The sequence below is a fragment of the Pristiophorus japonicus genome, chromosome 1 (assembly GCF_044704955.1).
Source record: "Pristiophorus japonicus isolate sPriJap1 chromosome 1, sPriJap1.hap1, whole genome shotgun sequence".
Taxonomy (NCBI): domain Eukaryota; kingdom Metazoa; phylum Chordata; class Chondrichthyes; family Pristiophoridae; genus Pristiophorus; species Pristiophorus japonicus.
The window spans coordinates 151,700,579-151,724,028 of NC_091977.1; the positions used below are offsets into that span (position 1 = coordinate 151,700,579).

Consider the following 23,450-nt stretch of genomic DNA (forward strand, 5'->3'; position numbering starts at 1 on the left):
GGGTAAATCTCAAGAGACAGCCTTTAATAAGGCCAGAAACCTGCTATGTTCTAACAAGTTACTTGTATTGTATGACCCGTGTAAACGTTTAGTACTAGCTTGTGATGCATCATTGTACGGGGTCGGTTGTGTGTTACAGCAAGCCAATGTGTCAGGCAAACTGCAACCGATTGCATATGCGTCCAGAGGTTTATCTAAGGCTGAAAGAGCCTACAGTATGGTTGAGAAAGAAGCATTAGCATGCGTATATGAGGTTAAGAAAATGCACCAATACCTATTTGGACTCCGGTTCGAGCTCGAAACCGACCACAAGCTGCTTATTTCGGTGTTCTCAGAAAGCAAAGGTAGTGCCCGCTACCAAAGATGGGCACTAACGTTATCTGCGTATGACTATGTAATCCGCCACAGACCAGACACTGAGAACTGTGCCGATGCCCTCAGTCGACTACCATTGCCCACTACCGGGGTGGAAATGGCGCAACCCGCAGACTTGCTTCTTGTAATGGATGTTTTTGAGAGCGAGGGATCACCCATCACGGCTCACCAGATCAAGACCTGGACTAGTCAGGACCCTGTGCTATCACTAATAAAAAGCTGCCTCCTTAATGGGAGCTGGTCGGCTGTTCCTGAGGAAATGCAAGACGAAATTAAGCCATTTCACCGACGCAAGGATGAAATGTCCATCCATTCTGATTGTCTCCTATGGGGGAATCGCATGGTTTTGCTAAAAAAAGGCAGGGAAACGTTTATACGCAACCTACATAGTACCCACCCAGGCATAGTCATGATGAAGGCATTGCCCTGTCCCATGTCTGGTGGCCCAGCATTGACTCGGAATTGGACTCATGCGTACACCAATGTAACACTTGCTCACAGTTGAGCAATGCACCAAGGGAGGCCCCACTGAGTCTGTGGTTAAGGCCCTCCAAACCGTGGTCCAGGGTCCACGTAGATTTCGCTGGCCCCTTTCTAGGAAATATATTCCTGGACGCTTACTCTAAATGGATTGAATGTATAATAATGTCATCATGTACGTCCACTGCCACCATTGAACGCCTCCGGGCCATGTTCACCACCCATGGTTTGCCCGATGCCCTTGTTAGTGACAACGGACCATGTTTCACCAGCTCGGAATTCAACGAGTTCATGACCCGCAATGGTATCAAGCATGTCAAGTCTGCCCCGTTTAAGCCCGCATCCAGCAGAACGGGCAGTCCAAGCAGAACGGGCAGTCCAAACTATCAAGCAGAGCTTGAAATGCGTGACGGACGGTTCCCTGCAGACCCGGTTATCTCGGGTTCTGCTCAGCTACCAGACGCGACCCCACTCGCTTACCGGGGTTCTCCCTGCAGAATTGTTAATGAAGAGAGCACTCCAAACCAGGCTCTCCTTAGTCCACCCGGATCTCAATGATCGTGCAGAAACCCGACGGCACCAGCATAACGTGTACCACGATTGTGTGGCTGTATCGCGTGTATTGAGGTTAAAGACCCTGTGTTTGTTCTTAATTGCGGTCATGGTCCCAAATGGGTTGCTGGCTCTGTTTTAGCCAAGGAGGGGAATAGAGTGTTTGTTGTCAAACTTTTGAATGGACAAACATGTAGAAAGCATTTGGATCAGACCAAACTGCGATTCACTGACAACCAAGGACAGTTTGAAGAGGACATTACCATCACTGATCCACCAACACACACTCGATCAGCAATCGACCTCGCGGTCAACCACGAGGATGAACCCACCATGCCCGACAGTCCGATCAGACCAGCCGCGCTTCAGTGCAGCAATGATCCGACCAATTCACCCATGCCAGGACTTCAACTCAGGCAATCAACCTGGGAACGTAGAGCCCCGGATTGCCTCAACTTGTAAATAACTTGTATCTGAGACTTTGTGGGGCGGGGGAGTGATGTTATGTATGTAAACTTTAATAGTGTGTAAGAATTGCCACCTGTTGGAGACCCAAGGATCACCTGCACACTCTGGGCAAGTAGGTATAAAAAGCAGTCTCCTCACTCAGGAGTTACATTAAAGAGACCAAGGTCACAACAGTTTGAGCTTACAGTATACAGTCCTGTGGAGTAATTCTGAACATAACACCTTTCATAAAACCATGCTGACTCTGCTTGATTGAATCATGCTTTTCCAAATGTCCTGCTACTGCTTCCTTAATAATGCACCTCCAGCATTTTCCCAATGACAGATGTTAGGCGAACTGGTCGATAGTTCCCTGCTTTTTGTCTGCTTCCTTTTTCAAATGGGGCGTTACATTTGCGGTTTTCGAATCCGCTAGGACCGCCCCAGAATCCAGGGAATTTTGGTAGATTACAACCAATGCATCCACTATCTCTGTAGCCACTTCTTTTCCTATGCTCGCTTTTCCTGTTTTGTTTATATTTAGGCTGCTTACGCTTTTTGTAGATCCCTCCCCCATCTTACAAGTTTAAAGCCTTTGCCTCCTCCCTAGTTGATGTTTCCACTAGGACACGGGTCGCATCTCGGTTCAGGTGGAGCCCGTCCCATCGGTACAGCTCCTTCCTGTCGCAGAACTGGTGCCAGTGTCCCATGAAAAGGAACCCTGCTTTCCCACACCAGCCCTTTAGCTATATGTTAATTCTCCTGATCTGTCTGCTCGTATGCCAATTTGCATGTGGCTCGAGGTCCTTCTTTTTAATTTAAAGCCTAACTCCTGATACTCTTTCAGCAGGACCTTCTCCCTGTTCCTACCGATATCGTTTGTTCCAACATGGACCACGACAACTGGATTTATCCCCTCCCTTTGCAAGTTCCTCTCCAGCCACCGTGAGATATCCCTTACCCTGCCACCGGGTAGGCAACACATCCTTCGGGATTCTCGTTCTTGGCAGCAGAGGACGCTAACTATCCCCCTAATTATAGTAGCCCCTATTACTATCACATTAACATTCTGCTCTTCCCACCCCCCCCCCCACCCCCCCCCCCCCAACCACCTTGAACAGCCTTCTGAGCCACAGTACCTTGGTCTGCATTGTGGCTGTCCTCCCTGCAGTCTTTCTCTTTGTCCTCACAGTTAGCGAATACATCGTTCCTGTTGGAAAGGACTAGTGCCTGCAGGAGCTCCTTCTCAACCTCTCCTAAATCCCAGCTACCCAGCGCCCTAATAGCTACACCCTCCCTCTCCTGAACCTGTGCTTTCCTCTGGGGTGTGACTGTATTCTGGATAAAACTGTCCAGAAATTCCTCCCCCTCCCTTATTTGTCGGAGTGTCTCCAACTCGCAGTCCAGCTAAATGATCCTGAACCGGAGAGATTCGAGATGGAGACATCTACTGCAGACATGTTTACTTGGGTCAAGCTCGCCGTCCACAAACTCCTACATTTTGCAGTCCAGACACACAACCTGCCCTATTTTAGACTAGCCTTATTTAATTAATTTAATTAGTTAAAGTCTTTATTCAATGGTTATTTATACTTATATTAATTACTTTAACTAGTTAAGCTATAAATTTAATATAGTACATTATAGTTTCTTGGTTTTAGTTTAAACCACTGCCCTATTTAGAGGGAAAAAAACCTTAATACTCACAAACCAATCTACCTGCTGCCCTATTTAGAGGGAAAAAAACCTTAATACTCACAAACCAATCTACCTGCTGTCCTGTGACGTCACTCCTTGTTTTGTTTAAATACACCGTGGAAGGTACGCTGCTGCTGCTGGTGCCTCCAGTTAGGTCCACGCTGTTCCTCCGCTCTCTGCTTTATGTTCCGCCACCGCTGCTGGTGCCTCAAATTCACCAAGGTAATCATAGAACTCTGACACCTCTTGGATCCAGAACTGCAGCCTAAGAGCAGGGCAATGACAACTCTGCCAGTGGCCCTCAAGCTGACCATGGCCTTGGATCCATCCAGGCTGGAACAGGCGACAAAGCACACATCTCGCAGTTCACCATCCATCACTGCATCCGGGAGGTCACAAAGGCTCTGTACTCTAGGAGAGGGGAGCACGCAATGGCTTTGCCAGGATATCTGGCTTCCCCATGGTGCAGGGTACCATCGACTTCACACAAATGGCTTTGCAGGCGCCGCATCTCAATGGTGAGATGTTCTGTAACCGCAAAGGGTACCACCTCTTTAATGTGCAGTCGATGTGCGACCACACCCAGCATATCATGATGGTGAATGCCTAGTAGCCTGGCAGCAGTCATGATGTGTTCATCCTGCGCCAGTCTGCCGTGCCAGCAATCTTTCAGCCACCACTTCGAACCCAAGGGTGGCTGCCAGATGACAAGGGCTATACACTCCACACCTGGCTGATGATTCCCCTCCCCAACCCCACCACTCGTGGCCAGCACTCATATAATGAGAGCCATGCTACCATGAGGAATATCATCAAGCAGACCATCGGGGTTCTCAAGATACAGTTCTGCTGCCTTGATCGCTCGGAAGGAGACCTCCAATACTCGCCGGAGCAGGAGTCCCAATTCATGGTGGTCTGATGCATCCTCTACAACTTGGCTATCATGAGCATGCAGCCTTTGTCACCACAGATTCCACGATGACCTCAGAATGAGGAGGAGGAAGAAGGAACAAGGCAGCCTGTAAATCTTTGTTCCAGACAGGCTGTCCATGAGCACATCATCAGACTCCGCTTCTCCAGATCCCCATTGCTCAACACTTCCCCATCTTACCATCTCTTTGTCATGGTACATCACAGCATCCTCTTGGCCAAACAATTTATAAATGATTCAATCCAATACTGCATAACACAGTCAACCAATCACCCTTAGTGCCAACCTTCCGCATGCTTTTACTTGTCCTAATGCTCCTATGAAGTGCTACCCCAGTGGCTGCAGCGTGGCTGGTTGAAGGCTGCTGACTTTTAGTAGGGGAGACTGCAGATGGCCTTTCAGGATGACCTCTAGCAGCTCTGGGCTGCAGACTGCACCACATCAGCATGGGCGGCAGCAGTCTCGGCTGGCTGGCTGACAGGCAGAAGCAAGTGGACTGGTGGAGTGGAGTGGAAGAAATATAGAAACATAGAAAATAGGTGCAGGAGTAGGCCATTCGGCCCTTCGAGCCTGCACCGCCATTCAATAAGATCATGGCTGATCATTCCTTCAGTACCCCTTTCCTGCTTTCTCTCCATATCCCTTGATCCCTTTAGCCGTAAGGGCCATATCTAACTCCCTCTTGAATATATCCAATGAACTGGCATCAACAACTCTTCGGCAGGGAATTCCACAGGTTAACAACTCTCTGAGTGAAGAAGTTTCTCGTCATCTCAGTCCTAAATGGCTTACCCTTTATCCTAAGACTGTGTCCCCTGGGTCTGGACTTCCCCAACATCGGGAACATTCTTCCTGCATCTAACCTGTCCAGTCCTGCATCACACACATACTCCCCTCCCCCCGTGACACTGCATCAAACGCATATTCCCCCTCCCCGTGACACTGCATCACACATATACCCCTCCCCCATGTCCCCCTCAAAATATCAGCAGCCAATTGGGACTTTCCAACAATGTACTGACAGTCCCTGTCCACTATGGAAATCACTCATCAATTTCAACAACATTAACCTGTATTTATATAGTACCTTTAACGTAGTAACTTGTGCCAAATACAAATGCCATCATCCTGAGCGAGGACAGCAGGTTCCAGCTCCACGGAGCCACTGGCATAGCCCCTGAGCGGCGTCTCAGCAATCCTGGAATTCTGTTGGGAGGACAGATTGCTGGACTGCTGTTACACCCTGCAAGTCCTCTCCACACTGGCAGTATTCTGAGCTTGCATGACAGAAGTGTGAGCTTCCGCTGCAGTACTCAGACAATGGGTCACTTCAGCTTGAGCCGCAACGGAAGCTGAGACATCGCCTATCAGATCCTGTATCATGGTTGGATCCACAAGTGCTCTAATGGAGTTCGCCCGCCGGTTAGGTCCTGCTGTCTACTGTTATTGGATTTTCAGAAGGCATTCGATAAGGTGCCAAACAAGAGGTTATTAAACAAAGTTAAGGCTCATGGGATGGGGGTAATATACTTGCATGAATTGAGGATTGGTTAACGAACAGAAAACAAAATAAGAATAAACGGGTTATTTTTGGGTTGGCAGGCTGTAACTAGTGGGGTTCTACAAGGATCAGTGCTTGGGCCTTGGTTATTTACAATCTTTATCAATGATTTGGATGAAGGGACCAAATGTAATATATCCAAGTGAGAGGAGAATGCAAAGAGGCTTCAAGGGGCTATAGACAGGTTAAATGAGTGAGCAAGAATATGGCAAATGGAATATAATGTGGAGAAATGTAAAGTTATCCACTCTGGCAGGAAAAATAGAAAAACAAAGGGCTGGATTTTCCAATGAGATCACTAGGGCCCAAAAAATGGCCGATGTTCCAGCCTTAGCGAAGTTTCAGCTCTCAGGGTCGCTACTTTCGGCTTTTTTGGGGGGGCGATAGCTCAGCGATGTGAAATGCGCCTCAGTGATGTGGAAGGCACGGCCTTCCTAGCAACAGCCTTTCTGCGCAAGTGTTTTTTTTTTGCAAAGATTGCCCGTGATTCGGGAAGTCAGGGGTCATCCAGGCATGTGCAGAAGGTAAGGGGAGAGAGAGAGAGAGAGAGAGAGAGAGAGAGAGAGAGAGAGAGAGAGAAAGGCAGTTGAGAGGAGAGAGAGAGAGAGAGAAAAGTAAAAAGTGAAAATAATTAATATTAATATGTCAGGGCACGAGTCTGCTGAGAGTGGACAGGAGGAGGAGGACAAAGCCTTTTTCGGATGAGGCCAATGAGGCCCTCATCAGTGATGTCCATAGCCGGTGGGGTCAACTAACCCGAGGTGGGCTTTGGAAACCTCTACCCCGGGCATACCACAAGATTTGGGGCGAGATCGCCCAAGTCGTCTCGTTGGCGTCCCACGAGGCGAGGGGGTCAAACCAGTGCTGCAAGCGCTGGAACAGCCTGGTTGCTTCGGCAAGAGTACGTATTAAATATATTTTAAATTGTAATGATCCACATAATATGTAAATCTCCCGGATTGAAATGAAACTGCTTATTCTTGCAGATAATCCCTGCTAAGATCTGGGCAGGCCTTTTTAAGTCTTTTTCAGTCTAAATTTGGCACCGTCTCCTTTTGGATTACATTGGTGGATGGGGCACGTTTCTTGTCACGTTTGCAGAGGAAAATATCTAACAACAGAACTGAGCAGAGGCGCACCGGAGCTCAGCCACAGCTGCTGACGGACCTAGAGGAGCGTGCAGCAGCACTTGTGGGGACCCACAATCGCTCGGTCACCACCCGTGGTGTTGCAGAACCCTCCCTTGCGTCACGAGAGTAATGTGTAAAGCAGTGTTAATTCAAAGTAATGTAACGTCATTTCATTATAATATACAAATGATGTCATGGTATACATGCAGCTTCTGTGCTTAGGTTAACAACATAAGAACATAAGAAATAGGAGCAGGAGCAGGCCATCTGGCCCCTCGAGCCTGCTGCGCCATTTTATAGGGTCATGGTTGATCGGATGTAGAGCTCAGCTCCACTTCCCTGTCCGCTCCCCATAAACCTTCACTCCCTTATCATTCTGTCTACCTCCAACTCAAATATAGTCACTGATCCAGCCTCCACAGCTCTCTGGGGCAGTGAATTCCACATAGATGTACTACCATATGTACTACCATATGATGCATTAATATGTAACATCTCTCGGTCACATTTATTATAGTAGTGCTGCTCCTCCTATTTATGCCAGCACAGCGCAAGAATCATGCGTACCCTTCTGTAATAAGCTCAATTGTGTTTTGCAGGTCACCCACCACCAGAAGCGCAAAAGGAGGCCGCACCTGCCTCTGCCCCATTGCAGGTGGTCATCACCACGGGTGCTGAAGAAGAGACCACCACCGAGCCAGAGGAGGAAGAAGTTATGGAAATGGAGGAGGATGCCCATTGCATCCCTGTGGATGTTGTACCTGCGGCCACTTTGTCATCGTCTTCGACAGAAGAAGTAGCGGGCCCAAGCGGCTTGCAGCAGGCAATTCCAAGGTGTACAGTGCACTCGCCGACCCCATGGAGGTTGAGTCAGCGAGGTCGACACGCGCTAAGATGGGCAGATTGCTACGAGGACATGTACAGACTGTGCATGGAGAGCGTCGCGATAAGTCGCGAGCTCCTCCAGGCTTTTGGTGGGTTGATGGGGAACATTGCCAGGATGTCCACTCACATATCGGAGGATATGCAGTTGATGATCATGGAAATGCATCAACTTGCGGCATACGATACTGTCGGGAGACGGCACTGCACTCCAAGGTGCCATCTCGCCAACACAGCTGTGAGTCAGGAGGAAGAACTTCCTTCTTGCTCGAAAGTTGTTTATTCAGAAACGTTTTCTCTTCCAGCACCCCATGAGAGGATCCTGCCACTGTCGTCATCAACCACCCCCCCGCCCCCTCCCCCCAACAGCAGCATGCCTTGAGGTCGCCTACTGCAAGTTGTCCTGCTCCCATTACCCGGGGATTAAAATGGGGTGCTAAGACATGGGGGGTACAGGATCTGGAGGGAAGCGTGGCCGCAGGTAGGGAGGGGGGTGTTTTTATTGTTGTTATATTGTTCTTATTGTTTTTGCTTTTTAAAGTTATTGTTGCGTGACAATTGGGGGTGAGGGTGGGGGGGGGGGTTGGGGTTACAGTTAAAAAAAAGGTTAAATTATTCAATTATAAAAAATTTTTAATGCATTTTAATGCAGTGTCTTATAATAATGTAAGGAAAGGTAAAACATGAATACAATTGTTGGAAAACAATGGCCAGGCCAGGCCAAGCAAGGATGAAATGTAACGCAACTATTGTCTTTCCGTAACTGTAACTGTAACTGTCACCAATGCAAGTTCATGCAAAGCGTTAATTTATGAGCTACTGACGCAAGAGTTTTGCAGCTGCGTAACTCCCACGGGGCTTTTTCAGTCTTGCGGGCTGGGGGGGGGGGGGGCGGTGGCGGCGTGGAGGCATGGGTTCATCGCTAGGCTGATTGTCCTCCCTGAGGTCCTCATCATCCTCCTCCTCCTCCTCGTCTTCCTCTTGTTCTCTCTCCTGAGTTGGACCGGCAGCCCCATTTGGCAATTGTTGTCCTCTCCTTATAGCTAGATAATGCAACATGCAGCACACCACAATAAACTCAGCAACCTGGTCAGGATGGTATTGCAGGCTGCCTCCAGAGTGGTCCAGGCAACTGAAGTGCTGCTTCAGCACTCCAATTATCTTTTCGACGATATTGCGTGTAGCTACATGGCTTTCGGTGTAGTGCTTCTCGGCTTCCGTTTGGGGATTATGCAGGGGGGTCATGAGCCAGCTGGCAAGGCCATATCCTTTATCCCCCAGCATCCAACCTCGTGGCTGACTGTTAAACAGGTCAGAGACATTGCTCTCATCCAAGATGTGCGCATCATGGATGCTGCCTGGAAAATTAGCATTTACTGCAATGATTATTTGGTTGTGGTTGACAACGAGCTTCACATTCAGAGAGTGGAATCCCTTTTGGTTACGAAACATCCTGTAAAGGTGCTCTCAGGGCGATGTGCGTAGTCTATTGCTCCCTGCACCTTGGGGAAGTTTGCTATTCTCAAGAAACCCAAAGCCCTTCCGGTCTGTGCCTCCCTGGTCATAGGGAAGTTTATAAAGTCTATCATGTCGAATGGAGCAATGTGTGGCATGCTGAGAGATACCACAAATGTCGCCAGCTGAGGTCTGAAAGGAGCCCGATGCGTAGAAGGAAAGTGCCGCAGTAACCTTTACCTCAACAGGCAGTGCGGTCCTGGTGGTGCTGGTAGACTGCAGATCTCCCTTGATGAGCTGGCATATCTCTGAGATGACCTCCTTTCGGAAGCGCAGCCTCCTAAGGCACGTGTTATCGGACAAGTTCAGGTATGATTGCTTTTCCCTGTAAGTTCGTCGGGTGTAAGTCTCTTCCTTTGCATCAGTTTACCATCTCTTTGATTGGGCACATGCTCTTCAATAAACCCATCTTCAGTCTGCAGCATGTGATTATTTACCAATAATGGTAGAGAAGGTACAGACCCCATCACTATTGCTATAAATGCCCCAAATTTTGTCCTCAATAAATAGAAAGGTTAGCGGATGATTGCCAAAGATTCAGTAAGGCCCTTAAAATAACTCACAAATTAATTCTCCTGATAAGCCCTTTCTTCAAGCAGCCTCTCACTTCCTCCGATGTTCAAAATGGCGTCCATAGTGCCGAGTCCTGCCGAACAGTGCCAGTCGGGAGCAGCTATTCTCCAGCGATCTTCTCGGTGAGCAATCAGCCCGGTGATGTGTGGGCAATGTGGTGAAAGTTGCGGTGGGCGATCAACTAGGCGATGTGAAATTCTTGTGTGTCAAAAGTTGGGTCGGCGATCTTTGGCTGATGTTCCGGCCCAACTTTCCACTTTTAAATTAAAATGGGGAATAGCCTGCCTATTTTGGCAATAGATGGACGATGGCCGAGCGATCATCAGGGGAAAGTCCAGCCCAGAGTATTTTTTAAATGGTGAAAGATTGGGAAATGAGGGACCTGGGTATCATTGTACATGAATCACTGAAAGTTAACATGCAGGTACGGCAAATAATTAGGAAAGCAAATGGTAAGTTGGCATTTATTACAAGAGGATTTGAATATAAGAGTAGATGTCTTACTGCAATTATATAGGACCCTGATGAGAGACCATACCTGGAGTATTGTGTAGAGTTTTGGTCTCCTTACCTAAGGAAGGATATACTTGCCACAGAGGGAATGCAATGAAGGTTCACCAGACTGATTCCTGGGATGGGGTATTGTCCTAGGAGGAGAGATTGAGTAGACTAGGCCTATATTTTTCAGAGTTTAGAAGAATGAGAAGAGAGTTGTGAGGGATGATATTGGCTCCAATGAACAAAATGTTGAATCATTGTGGGTGGAGATTAGAGATAGTAAGGGGAAAAGGTCACTGGTTGGCGTAGTTTATAGGCCCCCAAATAATAACTTCATGGTGGGGCGGGCAATAATCAAGGGAATAATGGAGGCATGTGAAAAAGGAACGGCAGTAGTTATGGGAGATTTTAACCTACATATCGATTGGTCAAATCAAATCGCAGGGGGTAGCCTGGAGGAGGAATTCATAGAATGCATACAGGATTGTTTCTTAGAACCGTAAAAGATCCTCTCGGAATGAGTGATCACAATATGGTTGAATTTGTAATACAGATTGAGGATGAGGAAGTTGTGTCAGAAACGAGCGTACTATGCTTAAACAAAGGGGACTACAGTGGGATGAGGGCAGAGTTGGCTAAAGTAGACTGGAAACAAGGACTAAACGGTGGCACAATTGAGGAACAGTGGAGGACTTTTAAGGAGCTCTTTCATAATGCGCAACAAAAATATATTCCAGTGAAAAAGAAGGGCGGCAAGAGAAGAGATAACCAGCCGTGGATAACCAAGGAAATAAAGGAAAGTATCAAATCAAAGACCAATGCGTATAAGGTGGCCAAGGTTAGTGGGAAACTAGAGGATTGGGAAGATTTTAAGCAACAGCAAAGAATGACTAAAAAAGCAATAAAGAAAGGGAAGATAGATTACGAAGGTAAACTTGCGCAAAACAGAAAAACAGATAGTAAAAGCTTTTACAGATATATAAAACGGAAAAGAGTGACTAAAGTAAATGTTGGTCCCTTTGAAGATGAAAAGGGGGATTTAATAATGGGAAATGTGGAAATGACTGAGACCTTAAACAATTATTTTGCTTCCGTCTTCACAGTGGAAGACACAAAAACCATACCAAAAATTGCTGGTCATAGGAATGTGGGAAGGGAGGGCCTTGAGATGATCACTATCACAAGGGAGGTAGTGCTGGACAGACTAATGGGATTGAAGGTAGACACGTCCCCTGGTCCTGATGAAATGCATCCCAGGGTATTAAAAGAGATGGCGGAAGTTATAGCAGATGCATTTGTTATAATCTACCAAAATTCTCTGGACTCTGGGGAGGTACCAGCGGATTGGAGAGCAGCTAATGTAACGCCTCTGTTTAAAAAAGGGGGCAGGCAAAAGGCAGGTAACTATAGGCCGGTTAGTTTAACATCTGTAGTGGGGAAAATGCTTGAAACTATCATTAAGGAAGAAATAGCAGGACATCTGGATAGGAATAGTTGCAATCAAGCAGACGCAGCATGGATTCATGAAAGGGAAATCATGTTTAACTAACTTACTGGAATTCTTTGAGGATATAACGAGCATGGTGGATAGAGGTGTACCGATGGATGTGGTGTATTTAGATTTCCAAAAGGTATTCGATAAGGTGCCACACAAAAGGTTACTGCAGAAGATAAAGGTACGCGGAGTCAGAGGAAATGTATTAGCATGGATAGAGAATTGGCTGGCGAACAGAAAGCAGAGAGTCAGGATAAATGGGTCCTTTTCCGGTTGGAAATCAGTGGTTAGTGGTGTGCCATAGGGATCAGTGCTGGGACCACAACTGTTTACAATATACAGAGATGACCTAGAGGAGGGGACAGAGTGTAGTGCAACAAAATTTGCAGATGACACTAAGATTAGTGGGAAAGCGGGTTCTGTAGAGGACTCAGAGAGGCTACAAGGAGATTTGAATAGGTTAAGCGAATGGGCTAAGGTTTGGCAGATGGAATACAATGTCGGAAAGTGTGAGGTCATCCACCTTGGGAAAAAAAACAGTAAAAGGGAATATTATTTGAATGGGGAGAAATTACAACATGCTGCGGTGCAGAGGGACCTGGGGGTCCTTGTGCATGAATCCCAAAAGGTTAGTTTGCAGGTGCAGCAGGTAATCAGGAAGGCAAATGGAATGTTGGCCTTCATTGCGAAAGGGATGGAGTACAAAAGCAGGGAGGTGTTGCTGCAACTGTATAAGGTATTGGTAAGGCCGCACCTGGAGTACTGCGTGCAGTTTTGGTCACCTTACTTAAGGAAGGATATACTAGCTTTGGAAGGGGTACAGAGACGATTCACTAGGCTGATTCGAGAAATGAGGGGGTTAACTTATGATGATAGATTGAGTAGACTGGGTCTTTACTCCTTGGAGTTCAGAAGGATGAGGGGTGATCTTATAGAAACATTTAAAATCATGAAAGGGATAGACAAGATAGAGGCAGAGAGGTTGTTTCCATTGGTGGGGGAGACTAGAACTAGGGGGCACAGCCTCAAAATACGGAGGAGCCAATTTAAAACCGAGTTGAGAAAGAATTTCTTCTCCCAGAGGGTTGTGAATCTGTGGAATTCTCTGCCCAAGGAAGCAGTTGAGGCTGGCTCATTGAATGTTTTCAAGTCAAAGATAGATAGATTTTTAAGCAATAAGGGAATTAAGGGTTACAGGGAGAGGGCGGATAAGTGGAGCTGAGTCCACGACCAGACCAGCCATGATCTTATTGAATGGCGGAGCAGGCTCGAGGGGCTAGATGGCCTACTCCTGTTCCTAATTCTTATGTTCTTATGTTCTTATGATCTCAAGAAACATACAAAATTCTTACAGGGCTTGACAGGTTAGATACAGGGAGGATGTTTCCCCTGGCTGGGGAGTCTAGAACTAGTTGTCAGTCTCAGAATAAGGGGTCAGCCATTTAGGACTGAGATGAGGAGAAATCTCTTCACTCAGAGAGTGGTGAATCGTTGGAATTCTTTACCCCAGAGGGCTGTGGAGGCTCAGTCATTGAGTATATTCAAGACAGAGATCAATAGATTTTTGGATGTTAAGGGAATCAAAGGATATGGAGCGAGAGCAGGAAAGTGGAGTTGAGTAGAAGATCAGCCATGATCTTATTGAATGGTGGAGCAGGCTCGAGGGGCCGAATGGCCTACTCCTGCTCCTATTTGTTATGTTCTTATTGAAATAGTATAAAACCTTATATAGCTGGTATTGTCTAATTAACTTTTGTGTGGCCTATATTTAAAGACAGTGTATGTCATAATTAAATGCACTGACATTTTGATTACTTAATTCCAAACCCTAATTCAAAAATCTGTTCTTTTGAAAAAATTTGCAGTCATTCTTTAATATTAATTTAATGACCTATTATTGTCAGCATCACTATTTTGCAATCGAAACTCTAAACAGCTAGACTATTTCAACAAATATTTCATGCAACATAATTGTAATATGTACAAAGTTGAATAGGGCCATCTACTGGGTAGAGATGGGATTGATATAAAAAGGGAGTGAAATTTTGCTTCCATACACACAGAGGGCAGAAACTGAGGAGCAAACGGACCCTACACCAGAGGTGCATCAAAAACACACTTCCCAACGTTTCCTAACCCAACAGCACAGGGGTACAGGAGTTGTATTCTGCTCTATGGCACAAGCCTCATTAATCCTCTGAATTTTAGTTAAATTAAGGCAAGCCATCCCTGCCCTGCAAATTCCAGGGGTTTGTGCAATGAATTAAAGGTCAGTATGCAAAAAAAGCAGATGTGCAGCATCTCTCAGCAGGTGCAGATGGACTGAAAGTCTCTTCCTGCATCTCTTAAAGCTGTATTGTCCTCTGACTGTTGGTATTTTAGTTTTTTTTGTTACTTTTGGAGCATTGATGTTTGCTCTAATTTAGTTTCAGTTACTGTTTTATTTTTCCTTTTTCCCCTATTATCATCTAGCAATCTCAGGTGTTTAACAATACTCTGATAAGATGTGCTGCCCTTGGAATTCCTTTTGTCGTCAAGGAGATAGAGGGTCAGAAGGATTTCCAGTGAGTTCAGAAATTGATTACAGATGAGGATAGTCATTGTCCATGTTAATCTATTCACCCCAAAGGACCTAAAGAACCCTCCCCCTACCCACCATTCGAACATCCAATTGTTTCTTAAATGATTCCAGCATCTTTGCCTCAACTATTCTGTCTGAGAGACCATTCCATGTGCTCATCACTGTGTTTGTGAACAAAACTCTTACATCAGTTCTAAATTTACCTTTCGTTAGTTTAAACCTAAAGCACTTTACTCAATTTCTGCAATTTAGTTTGCCTTTTCCGTACCATTGTGGATATCTGAACGGAATATATGGAATTAAGGATAGTAAAGTAAACGGGATATATGAAAATGTATAAGCCATGGAAGAATAGCTGGGAGAATGTCAGATTGCAAATAGTGCAACATCAGCATAGCTAACAATCTGTCTCAAGGTTTCAAGTCACTAATCCTGCCAATAATATATAATTGTAACATGAAATACATCTGCAGAATTGCAAGGTCTCAGTAAATAGTCACACCATTAGATTGAAACATTTGGAGGCAATACTTGAGCTTTCAAGAAGAACATCTCATATAGATTGACTAATGAGTGTCTGAGTTAGACTGTCAATCCATTTGTATTTTGTTATCTGATTTCAAAACTGTATAACTGTTAACGCTTTACGATGTAACTTCACCTATCCGTAGGGAGTGTGTACGCTCTATCCAGAGAGTATATCTTCTGTCTGATAGGTCTTACTGGCCGGTAATAAAGACTGCTTTGTTCAAAGCACAAGAGGTATTCGACTCAGTAATTTTACTGAACCAGATTGAAGTAAAAGAATCCAGGAATTAACATTTGGTGTCAGAAGTGGGATCTCAACGGACGACTGCCGAAAACTTGCGAATTAAGAGCCAGACTAGCCTTGGACGAGACGAGGGGAAAATGGCCACTGGAGTGAGTATGATTTCAATACTGCTCCAGTTTCCCCCGGTTTCAAAAGTCTGAGGAAAGTTTAGCCACTCGCTGGTTCTCAGGTAGTGTCTGAACGAGATCCAGGACAATCTGGTGAATACCTTTCAAACTTAGAATAGGGATAGAGATAGGGAAATTGTGCGATGACGCAAACCAAGCGGCGACTTGGAAAGATAGTTAGAGCTAGATAGGGATAGATGATCAATCATGGATCCAAAAAAAAATTAATAGGAAAGAAAAGAGACTCTTGTGAATGTCTGTTTAAATGAGAAATGCTTCTGTGACTTTTACTGTAAAAAAAAAAGCCGGGGAGTTGTGGTTTGTTTTATCTCAAACAGAATGAAAGTTTGTTTTAACCCTTCGTAGTGTTGTCCTGTATGTGGGAAGTTTAAGAGTGTGAACCTTATTGAATTACGTATATTCGGATGATAAGTTGCGGAGCCAGGAAATGCCCAAAGGATAGATTTGTTAAAAAAAGAAAAAATTACATGGTCCCGGTGGTTAAAAAAAAAAAGAAAAACTTGTTGAAAGCAAGCATTCAGAGAAGGCACAGCAAAACAACTGAGATGGATTCAAAAGGATTTAAAAAAAAAATTATATTAAATAACACGACCTTGAGGCTGGAACAATTGAGATAACGAAAAGCAGTCCACAGCCTACGTGCCAGACTTCTCTCTAGTTATAAAAAAAGTAACGTACTAAATAGGTGCCGAAAGAAAAAAAAATGTTCTGAGATTTTAAATTATGGAAAATATAAAATCACTCCTGTCCAATTGGCAGAAAAACTCCATTAAATTAGGGCTTTCATTGACTGATTGAATTTAAACTGCGCAGTAACGCGAAAGGATAGGGAAATTTGGAGACTGAAAGAAATTAATTGAGGCTCATAAGAAATCAAAATTAGAAAATTAGGCTCACAGGGAATAAAATGGGGATTTAAATAGAAGATAGGTGTTCAACTCAGGTACGACGTCGACCTTGTATATCACTTGGCCCGTCTAGGCTCTGATTGAATTTTTTTTTAAAAACCCCGCAGCAACTCGGAAGGTAGGGCCGAAGCGAACGCGCAGTGACGTCAACGCGCAGTGACGTAGACGCGCAGTGACGTAAACGCGCAGTGACGCCGACGCGTAGTGACGCAGAGGCGCAGCAACGCGAATCGCGAAAGTCAGTGCTAATGGCAGTAAGTCTGTAAGTCTTAAAGTGTTTAGAGTTTTAAGTAAAGTTAAAGTATCTTAACTCGCGCGGCGACGCGAGCCACGGGTCGACGCGGATCGCGCGGCGACGTGAACTGCGAGGCAACGCAGATTGCGCGGCGACGTGAACTGCGAGACGACGTGGTAGTTTAGTATTGATATCGTGCGGCGATGCGGGTAAGTGTTAGAAGTCTTTGTCTATTTTGTAAATCGCGCGGCGACGCGAACCACGCGGCGACGCGGGTACGTGTTAGAAGTCCTTGTTTATCTTTTAAAGTTAAAGTATCTTAACTCGCGCGGTGACGCGAGCCACGGGTCGACGCGGATTGCGCGGCGACGTGAACTGCGAGGCAACGCGGATTGCGCGGCGACGTGAACTGCGAGGCGACGTGGTAGTTTAGTATTGAGATCGCGCGGCGACGCGGACCGTGCGGCGATGCGGGTAAGTGTTAGCATTAGCAAAGTTTGGTTATTTGGAGTTAGTTAAAGTCCGTGTTAGTTCTGTAAAGTCTGTGTCTATTTTTAAGTTTGTTTAAATTGCATGACGACACGAACGCGTAGCGACACAGTAATACGAGGGGCAGTGTGAAAATGGGTAATCAGTTAGATAAAACCACGGATGCGGATAATCCGCTACAAAAGCTATGTGAGGAATTCCCTGAAAGAGCTGAAGACTTTAGAAAATTATCAGGAGCCCTGAACAAATTATTAGGGGATGACCAGTGGCCTCTAAGTGACACTAGAAGCGTAGAGGTAAAAAAAAAGCACAGGGATTAATTTGGAGAAGGGGACGAGGAAAAGGGGATAAAAAAATTTAATTGCAACCTGGCGACATTATTGTCAGAAATTAAAAGATGCATCACTTCTATCGAGTTGGCAAACAAATGCTATTAAATTAGGACTTGCATTGACAGAGGGAACACATGTTAAAACTGTAGACGTCTTTAAAAAAAGAAGAATGAATGTGCGCATGAGAAACTTGCTAAGAGATCCTCTGGGACCTCTGAGAAAGGTATTGATCAACTACAAGTTAAAATGGCTGGCTTTGTGTTAACCGAGGCTGATGATGAAATTGATGAGTGGCCACTGACTCAGCGCCCAACGGCGCCTCCCGCACCCCCTGGCCTCTTGCTCCAGTCCTCTTCCCAACACCCTCCACCTAACACTCCGGTAAAAAGAGTTAGGAACAACCACATATCACCAAAGCAACAAACCCAAACTGACTCCTCATCCTCTGATAGCGAATCGGATCCCCAGTTTACAAGCAATATAGCCGAAAGGACCAGATCTCACACTCGAAAGGGCAGAACTATATCTCGACATCACAAACAGTCCCGTAAATCTTCTAGTCAACCTACCAGTCCAAGTTGTGAAAGACATAGCAAACACCCCCGCCGATCGAGACGCAGAACTGTCAAGCAGTCAGACAGCTCTGAAACATCCTCCGGCCTAGAAATGATTTCCAAGATCCCAAAGTCCCGACACCAATTCCCTGTCAGACCAATGCCAAACCCTGATGCACAACAAGCTGCAGACCACCTCTCTATAGATGTCTGTGATCTTCAAACAACTATTTGATTGCTCACGCTATCCGGACAGATGGAAAGGGCAGTTAGATATTATTGGCAGAAAAAGAAAGGGGAGGGGGGAGGTGCGCCCCCAACCCGGGTCAAGACTGAATACGTGACTAGAAAGGAAGAGCCATCTCGGGAGGAAGGATCAATAGAACCGTAGTGTGGCATACAGGATTGGATGGATAAGCAAGGATACGGTTATACTAAACAACCAAACGGCCCGAGCCCTGCTAATAAACCTCCCTATTGTCCCCGGCATGGTATGGGAAGAGGCCGGGACTGGGTAAGAGGAATTGACTGTTTTAATTGTGGGCAGGAAGGACATTGGAATAAAAATTGCCCCTACCGTCAGCATGGAAAAGGAAGAGGAGGAAGAGGAGGGGGGCAAGGGGGGAGAGGAGGATCTTACACTAACTTCTCCCAGAACAACCCCTTTGGTCAATTGTCCCCCGATTGACTACGCAGCTTGATTGTGCAGGGATCCTCCCCGGACGACGAACCCATTCTGAATGAGTGGCAACCCTGTCTTCTGTACAATCAAAGCTTAAACTCCCTGCTTCTACTGAAACACAGGAACTTTCAGGATTCCTGGGACAAATCTCGACATTCCCAGTGTCAGAACCGGTTAAAATGGGTTACCAGGAAGAATCGGTGGAACATCGAGTTGTTATCACAATCAATCTGGACTGTAACTTGATGGCTAGAGACCTCCTTTGCAAATTCCAGTTGCATTTGGAGTGTGGAGATAATGGGATTATTGTAAAACAGGAAACCCTTAAGCGGCAGTATTATACCACTAGAACCCCTCAGTGGTGGTCTCTGGACCTGCCGCAGGCACCCTGTCACGTGACCCTAGCATACGATCCCAGTGGAAAGAATCAGGACCTGCAGAACTTTTATCAGGATCACGAAGGGGAAGTGAAGGGAATTCTATTAAGGGCTAGAGTGACTGGACTGGAAAGAGAGGCAGATTTTGTGGAAGTGGATAAGAATCTGTGGAAACAGCCCCTAACAATGGCACCGCATATTGCTCGTGAAGTATTAGCCCCTCACCATGCTAAAGATTTGGGAGTTATGGTACGCAAGGCCATAGATGAGGCTGACCCTACCAGCCGGGATGTGCAAATTGTAAAACATGGCCGAACAGTCCAATTTAATGGGGACCCCGAGAAAGTATTAACAACTCTACAGCATCATACTGGCTCGGACATACCTGACTATGTGGATCCTCATGTGTGGGCAGAGGACCCCTCCGAAGTGGGTTATACTCCCATTAATTGAGATCCCAGTGCAGGGCAATGTGGACTGGCCCTCTATCCGACAGAACCCACTGAAATCACGGGCAATCCTAAACTGACTTTTCGGCACTGTACTGCAATTAATCCGGCCTGTTTTCTTACTGAGCCACCCCAAGATGAGGAAGAACCCAGTCATGATTGTTTATGTTTGTTGACGGAAGTACTTCTATTAATCCAGAAGATACACGAATCTCAGGATACGCCATAGTAAACCAGGAGAATCAGGTCTTGGAATCTGCTGCTTTGAAACCGCCTATTCTGCTCAACAAGCTGAACTATTCGCCCTCACCCAAGCCTGTATCTTGGCCAACGATCTCAAAGTCAATATCTATACCGACTCTAGGTATGCCTTTGGGGTGGCGCATGATTTCGGACAATTATGGAAAAATAGGGGATTCCTAACCTCACAGGGGAATGAGATATCTCATAAACAGCTAGTATCTGATTTGTTGCAAGCCCTCATGTTCCCCAAACGCATTGCCATTGTACCAAGAGGCCAAACAGGCCTCTCGTGACCAACAGATGGTAGTGCCCAAAATTATGAGTCAGACTAAAAATCCTGCGAAGGATAAGTTAGCCTCGAAAAAAAAACCAATGCCAACCATCCAAGATGTTATAAAAGCACAGGAGGACGCTCCTGAAAAAGATAAACTGTTGTGGAAATATTATGCATGTACTTATGACAATGTTTCTAAACTCTGGACCACTCCCGCGGAACAGACTTGCATGTCTGACGAGTTGGCCTCATGGGTTACAGAATGTCTGCATTTTGCTACTCATTGTGGAGCAAGGGCAACAAGTGATACGCTTTTGGCTACTTGGTGGCACCCTAGACTCCAGGCGCTCACCCAGAACATCAGTAGTCATTGCCTGATTGGCCAGCAACATATTCCAGGGAAGGGAGTCCCCTGTGATTGGGGTAAAACGCCCCTACCCGAAGGTCCCTTTGAGACATTTCAGTTGAACTACATTGAGTTGCAAAAAGTTCAGTGTTACAGATATGTGTTAGTAATAGTAGATGTGTTTAGCAGATGGATTGAAGCCTACCCTAACCTGGACGATAAGACTCAGACTGTTGTTAAGGTGTTAATGAGGGAAATTGTTCCTAGATATGAGATCTCAGCTAGACTGATGACCACCTATGTTCTTTCTCTGACTCAGGCTCTGCGACTAGTTCACAACCAGGTTCAAGATGCTCACCTCGACCTCCCAGTTTTACCCGAATTGTCCCTCGTGGCACCAGGGAAGTATGGATTCGGAAGGGATTAGAGCCACAATGGGAGGGGCCTTTTTAGGTGTCACTCACTACCCCCACTGCAGCCAAGGTTGAGGGGAAAAGTGCCTGGGTTCACCTGCACCACTGCAAGCTCATCACCATTTAAACAAATTTTGCTGGTTAGTCTAATTCCTGTTTCTGTTCCAGATCTCCTCCTCCCTATAGCTGAACAAGGCAGTTGAAGGAGGATCAGTTTGAACTCTTACCTGTCAGACAGCCAAATACACTGACGGAGACCTGAAGGGAAATGTGAAAACAGAACTCTTTTTATCAGCTAAATAATTGGACTATTTATAAGATGAGACTGTGTCTGTATGCTACTGTCTGCATAATAGTGTTGATATATGACAGTTTTGGTGCACGGGAAGGAAGACAAAGGCGAGAGCTCCATGTAAATACCTTTTTGTATATGTCTTACGTTTATGCGGAAAAAGGGCACTTCACTAGATGCTGGGTGTGTTCACATATCCCTATACATTCCAAAGGGGGAATTCCTTTGCGCACCGTTCCCCTGACCCTAACTGAGACTGTTAGATGGATTCAAAGAAACGATATTGGAACAGGTAGCTAACCGCACTGCTGAGGCTCTGGAGGGCATCACAGCTGAAATGGTAGCGATAAGGACCGTAGCATTACAAAACCGAATGGCCCTCGATTACCTGTTAGCTGAGAAAGGGGGAACGTGTGCCCTGATAGGATCTGAATGTTGCACTTACATTCCTGATAGTTCAGAAAACATAACCCACCTTGCCGATCACATAAGGAGGGAGGTGAAAAAGTTATCCACACCAGCAAAAGAACTTAGCAGGTTTGATTGGTTTCTGGGTGGATCTTGGAGATCCTATCTAATACATGGGGCAATTGTTCTCATCATAATAATTACCTGCTGTTTGATTGTTGGTTGCCTTAACCTCTGCTGTAAAGTAAGGACAAGGTTAGCAGACCCTCTTGTGGTCAAGGGTTCCCGGGTTATGATCCAACAAACTAGAGAACTATTCAACAATGCAATACTCATAGAATGATCCTAAATGTTATCATAGAATGATAAAAGGGGGGATGTGGATATCTGAACGGAATATATGGAATTAAGGATAGTAAAGTAAACGGGATATATGAAAATGTATAAGCCATGGAAGAATAGCTGGGAGAATGTCAGATTGCAAATAGTGCAACATCAGCATAGCTAACAATCTGTCTCAAGGTTTCAAGTCACTAATCCTGCCAATAATATATAATTGTAACATGAAATACATCTGCAGAATTGCAAGGTCTCAGTAAATAGTCACACCATTAGATTGAAACATTTGGAGGCAATACTTGAGCTTTCAAGAAGAACATCTCATATAGATTGACTAATGAGTGTCTGAGTTAGACTGTCAATCCATTTGTATTTTGTTATCTGATTTCAAAACTGTATAACTGTTAACGCTTTACGATGTAACTTCACCTATCCGTAGGGAGTGTGTACGCTCTATCCAGAGAGTATATCTTCTGTCTGATAGGTCTTACTGGCCGGTAATAAAGACTGCTTTGTTCAAAGCACAAGAGGTATTCGACTCAGTAATTTTACTGAACCAGATTGAAGTAAAAGAATCCAGGAATTAACACCATTAACTATCTAATATATCTCTATAAGGTCACCTTACAGAGGCCCAAATTGTGTTAATTGAATCCAAGTCATTGATATAAATTTAGAACCATCTGCCTGTGACTGAAACAGTTGGCACAGATCCACCTTACCGAAACAGACTAGTCCATAGATCCCGTCAGACCTCCTTGGGTAAATCACAAGAGACTTGACAAGCAAGGCCATTCTCCAGGTTAGTATTTAACCCTTAAGGTTGCATCAGCTGCTCCAGCAGAAAAGTGGTCTTTGAGAGGTTGAAAGAGCACAGTGATACACATCTGCACAATCTGCAACCTATGTGCTGGTAATTGCATATGCATCATAAAGCTAGGTTGATTTAAAATAAGCTTTGGCCTTGAAAGATACGAGTCTGGCAAGGTTTAAAATTCTAAATTGCATTTTTAACATATGCGCTCTTGAAGTGTGACAGCATGAAATGCAAAGAATGAACTGTAAGGTTGTGTCAGGGCTTGATATAAGTGAGGAGTACATGGGAGCAGGCAACACTTTGTGGAAAGCAGCTTTTGCGCCATCCATGAGATACATGGTACTGTTAATTGTCAGATTCCTTTAAGTGTGCTGTCTTCTACATCTGTTGCCAGATTTCATGGGTAGCATCTACAATGTGAAGTCTACTTACCATCTGCTACCAGGAATGGTACCTGCTGTCCTCTGGGAAAGGTGCCCTTCAGTGCCAAATCTGATAATCATCCTCACAGTAAAATGTTAGCCATTGCTCAACAGGGAGTCACGTACTGTGCCACGCCTTCACTTGTTTACAGAATCTGTTTCGTGCCTCTACATTGGGTTTCTTTTCATGGC

At 45.4% G+C, this 23,450-nt stretch overlaps 1 protein-coding gene and 1 long non-coding RNA gene across 2 annotated transcripts in view; one reads left to right on the top strand and one right to left on the bottom strand.

Annotated features, from left to right (window-relative positions):
• Positions 1-23,450, bottom strand: part of LOC139234129 (calcium/calmodulin-dependent protein kinase type IV-like) — a 406,822-nt gene that overhangs the window by 278,972 nt on the left and 104,400 nt on the right. The gene's annotated exons all lie outside the window — the stretch shown is intronic.
• LOC139266091 (uncharacterized) lies at positions 16,383-22,546 on the top strand. The gene is made up of 2 exons (XR_011593688.1): positions 16,383-16,840; positions 21,149-22,546. It is a non-coding gene; the product is annotated as an uncharacterized lncRNA (long non-coding RNA).